A 4,769-nucleotide genomic window follows, 5' to 3' on the forward strand; every position below is an offset into this window, starting at 1 on the left:
AGAGGAGAGGAGAGGAGAGGAGAGGAGAGGAGAGGAGAGAAGAAAGGCAGGAAAGGGGAGGAGCCGGGAAGGGACATTCTGACCATACAAAGCAAGTGCAGTGGCACAGTTGCTGAAGCAGAAAGTAGAGAATCACTGGCTGAGGGCTGGGAAGAGAGGGACTTCTTGAGAAGAGTGTTGACTGTGTACAGAGATTCAGTGGTGCAAGGCAAAAACAAAACAAAAACCTGAATGTGAATATACTTAATATACCTAAACTGTATGTTATATATGGTTAAGATGGCAAACTACCCAAGCCACTCTCTTCTCTTTAATACCTTTTATGTCTTCTCATCAATGGTCTATAATTTTGGTTTTACTCCCTCTTCACAAGTCACCTTCTCTGAATAGTGGGTCCAGAGGTCTTTGTTAAAGAGAGAAAGTGTCAAAGGTACTAATATCAACACTGGAACACAATATTCCTCCTCATCCTTTTTCTCCTTCACATTTTCTTTTGACCATTCATAAACACATTCTCAGGTGAAGAATTGAAAAAACTTTTCTGCTTCCATGTAGTGCTTATGAAAGAATTTTTCAAGAAAAGCATTTGCATCTTAGAAATAAACTCAACTGGAACAAAAGAACCAGAAGTTAATGAAAACATGAAAAAAACCAAAACAAGAAAATAAACAACCAGAAATACGAGAGAAACTGCTTTTACTTGCATACTAAAGAAGCCTCTCTTCAGTGCTCCACATCTTGCTACCAGTGCTATTAGCTAGGTCTGCTTACGCTTGGTGATGCTCCACTAAGCTTAGCACAATCCATGTACCCAGCAGATTACGGATATTACACTCACCAAGGCAGAGAGAATAAATGCTGAAATCACAGTGTTGCAGGAGTTAACATGCTACCTAAAGTAGCCTTCTCTTACCTCCAGATAAATAGTTTCAGAATATTGATTGCTTTCCCAATCTAATTTTAAATCCAAAAATGTTCAAGGTCAGATTTGAGACTGAATTCAGATTTCTAAAATAAAGCTAGCTTCCTGGATATGTGAGACATGTCTTTAACTCCAGCACTCTGGAGGCAGAGTAAGGCTGATTTCTGTGAGTTCTAGGCTAGGCACGGCTACATGGAGAAGCCCTGTCTCAAGAATGAGTGAATGAATGAATGAGTCTAGCATAATTCTTGTCCCCCACCTAAGCATTTTATTGTTGTTTTCTTTCATAATTAATTAAGCACCTCCCATTCCATCTCCTAAAAGGTATTGCTCATATGGCCAATCAAAAATATTTGTTAAATATATTAAACAAAAAAGCAGATATTTAGCTGGGCACTGGTGGTTCATGCCTTTAATCCCAGCACCTGGGAGGCAGAGGCAGGAGGATTTCTGAGTTCGAGGCCAGCCTAGTCTACAGAATAAGTTCCAGGACAGCCAGAACTACACAGAGAAACCCTGTCTCCAAAATGCCAAAATGAAAAAAAGCAGATATTTTACTGTTGCTTGTTTATTTCAGTGCACATAGTAGTAAACAGATACAATCCCAGCAATTGGAAGGCTACGCTTGGGAGGGACCTAAGTTTCAGGCCAGCTGTCTTAAAGAGCAACAAGCATACAGACAAAAAAAGACTAGAAATCTTTGCAAACTGTACTGAAGTTTCTCATTTCTTTTTGGTTAATTTTCTTGAGTTTATTTATTTATTTATTTTTTGTTTTGTTTTTTGGTTTTGTTGGCTTACAATCATGACTCTGTCACCTTGTTCTTTGCAATATTTACATATCTTAGCTCAGTGAGTTAATTTGATTGGCAGTTCTTCCAGAAGGACTCTGAAACATTGAGCTCCAATGTAGATGAATTTTAATCCAATGGCATGGCTATCCTGGCAAGGAATCACATCCAAAGACCTAGGTCTGTGTGATCCAGCTGGAATGCAGATGTGCCACGCACCTTTAACCCTTCTGGCTGGAACACAGACAAGCCCTTAGCACATACCAGTACGTTTGTAGAAGGAAGAGGCCATGTTTGAAAAGTGGCTAATTGAGGAGCAAACAAAGTAATGAATCAGAGAAAGATCTGACAGAATGAGTCATAAATAGGATACTCCCAACTTTCAAGAGGAAAGACAAGCACATGAAACAGAGGCAATTTAAGAGGAGCCCAGGGACAGAGAGGGAGTCAGTGCAGTGGGTGCAGTACAGGGGAGTTGAGTTCCTTTCTGAGTTCATGCAGTTCAATGAAGGTCAGTGGAGGCAGTTGAAACCAGAGAATAAAAAGAAACCAGAAGATTAGAACAAATTGCCAGAGTTAGTTTGAGGCCAAGCAGAACAATTCAGTGAGAAGCTGAGAGAAGCCATATTGAATCAGACAGCTTGGAGAAGAGTATGGGCCAGAGAAGCTAAGTTGAAGCACCCAGACAGAATTCAGAAAGAATTAGAAAGGATGAGTTTATTTAGCAGTAAGCGTCCCAGGCGACAATTACATCAGGTGAAGTTACTTTATACTGCAACATGAAATGTGATTTATATGGATTTTATTTGAGGCAACTATCCCTGAAAAAAAAAATGAGAATGCTTTCCAAGACAGCAGTCCCACATGTGCTCGCACAAGAACCTTCACAAGTGAGTGACAAGAGCCGTCTCTTCAGCAAAGCAAGAGCGGCCATGTTGTATTCCTACATGCATGAATTCACATGCTTAAGCTACACTTGGAGTTTCAGCATGACACTGTTAATAAGACTGGTCTAGAATGGCACATCTTGGCAGATGTGACATCAGTGTATTTGAGTTTCCTAGAACAAGTTTGTAAGGCTCCCTTCCTTTCTCCCACATTTTCGAGCAATTTATAAGCTTTTACTTCTTCGGTGTTAATCAATTCAGTGAACTTTCCTTTTACATGTTTATTAGTAAAAACTTTAAACAGAAAAGCATACCCTCCCTTTCAATATACTTTTATTTAAACTTAACAATGTAACATTTTCCCATATATGCTTTATTTATGTTATTAAATATTTTAAGGTAAAACACAGTCATCATGACATTTACTTTTGGTAATTTGATATGTATTTTTGATAAGAAAGGATATTAAAACACCATTATTCCATCTCAAAACATTAATAACTAAACATCTAACATAACTTAATTTTTTTAATCATTCCTCCTATCTTTTAAAAGTAATTCACCTTTTATTTTCTTTTTTAAAAGATTTGTTTATTTATATGTGCAAGAGTGCTTTGCCTGCATGTTTTTACCATGTGTGTCCCTAGAGGCCAGAAGAGGGTGTGGGATCCCCTGGAAGAGAGTGTCTGATATCCTAAAACTGAGAGGGTGCCATATGAATGCTGGATCCTCTGCAAGAGCAGCAAATGCTCTTAACAGCTCAGTTATCTCCCTATCCTCCTGTGTGTGTGCACGTGTGCGTGTGTGTGTGTGTGTGTGTGTGTGTGTGTGCGCGCGCGTGTGTGTGTGTGCACATGTGTGCTCATGTGTGCGTGAATGCGTGCGCGTGCGTGTGTGTATGTCTGTGTGTGTATGTGTTTGGCTGTTATGACTCTCGGTCATGAACATATACATCTAACTTAATCTCCTACCCCTAGCTGCCATCTTTTGTTCTTCATGATGAAGACCAGACTAGTTCTTTTATTAAAAGACAAAACATAGAAGTAAAACCAAAAACCTATATCCCATGCTTTTCTAAACTATAAAAGTTACTTTGAAGGTTTTATGATGTTCAGAGTAAAGAATTTAACTAAGTGAGCTGTTAATACCAACTTTATTGTGACATAAAATGTACCATTACAATATACTCATGTAAGTGTACAATCTGAGCTGTATATGGTGGCTCAGGCTCGTAATCTCAGCAACTGGGAGGCTAAGCCAAGAAGGTTGACTAGAGTGAGGCTCTGTCTTACCAAACACAAAAACATATGAAACTGCCTATTAATGCTCATGTTTATATGCACATATTAGTGCTGCTCCCTGCCTCCCCAAAGAAGTGTTTCATAGCTGTGGGAGGCAGCTAATGCAGAAGTTCATAGTGCTCAAACTACCAACAGAAAATGGCTAACGATGGGGTGCTCAGGCCCAAGTGAGACATTGGTATCTCACCCTCCCTGGCTCAGAGAACACTGCTGAAGAAGGGGGAGCAAAACTGTAAGAGCAGGAGAATAGGTGTGTGGTAAAAAGATGCCCCAGGACATGCCGCAGCACTGCCTTGGGAACGCACAGCCGCTGCAGGTACATGCACAAGGCTTGCACAAGACCAGGCTTCTCAATATTTTATCAAGGGAAAAAGGGCACGTCAGCCCCACCCAGTCCTGACTGACAGCTGTCAGTTAACAGCTGCTGTGGGTGTAAGCATCATTTTCTTAGGAGTGTACCCACTAAAACGCAGCTCATCGTCCAGCAAATACTTTTCCTGCTGTCTGCCAAGTTCCCTCAATTACAACATTCTCAGGGAATTGAAACCTTTGCCCTGGTTTCAGGAGGTAAATAGACAACAATCAGATTACAGTACACTCCTGTAAGCCCCTGGTAGGCTAAGGCAGAAGGAGTGCAGTTAGGGGCCGCCCTTAGCATGTTTCAGGCCAGCTTGGGCTACACAGCTGGAACTTATATTAAACAAACAAGCATAAAGAAAACAGCAACAAAGAAATGGCTTTCAGTACACCCACTGATACACACAACCATATCCAAGAGGATATTTTCTCTAAACCTAACATATACTCTATTGCTTTTCATCCCTCTAACTCACATGTCCTGCTTATTCTTCCTTCTTCTCCTCTCGCCC

At 40.4% G+C, this 4,769-nt stretch overlaps 1 protein-coding gene across 3 annotated transcripts in view; it reads right to left on the reverse strand.

Moving 5' to 3' along the window:
- The window catches only part of Ubr1 (ubiquitin protein ligase E3 component n-recognin 1), a 113,253-nt gene that overhangs the window by 88,570 nt on the left and 19,914 nt on the right, over positions 1 to 4,769 (reverse strand). The gene's annotated exons all lie outside the window — the stretch shown is intronic.

This window comes from Mastomys coucha, unplaced genomic scaffold (assembly GCF_008632895.1).
Source record: "Mastomys coucha isolate ucsf_1 unplaced genomic scaffold, UCSF_Mcou_1 pScaffold15, whole genome shotgun sequence".
In the NCBI taxonomy this organism is placed as follows: domain Eukaryota; kingdom Metazoa; phylum Chordata; class Mammalia; order Rodentia; family Muridae; genus Mastomys; species Mastomys coucha.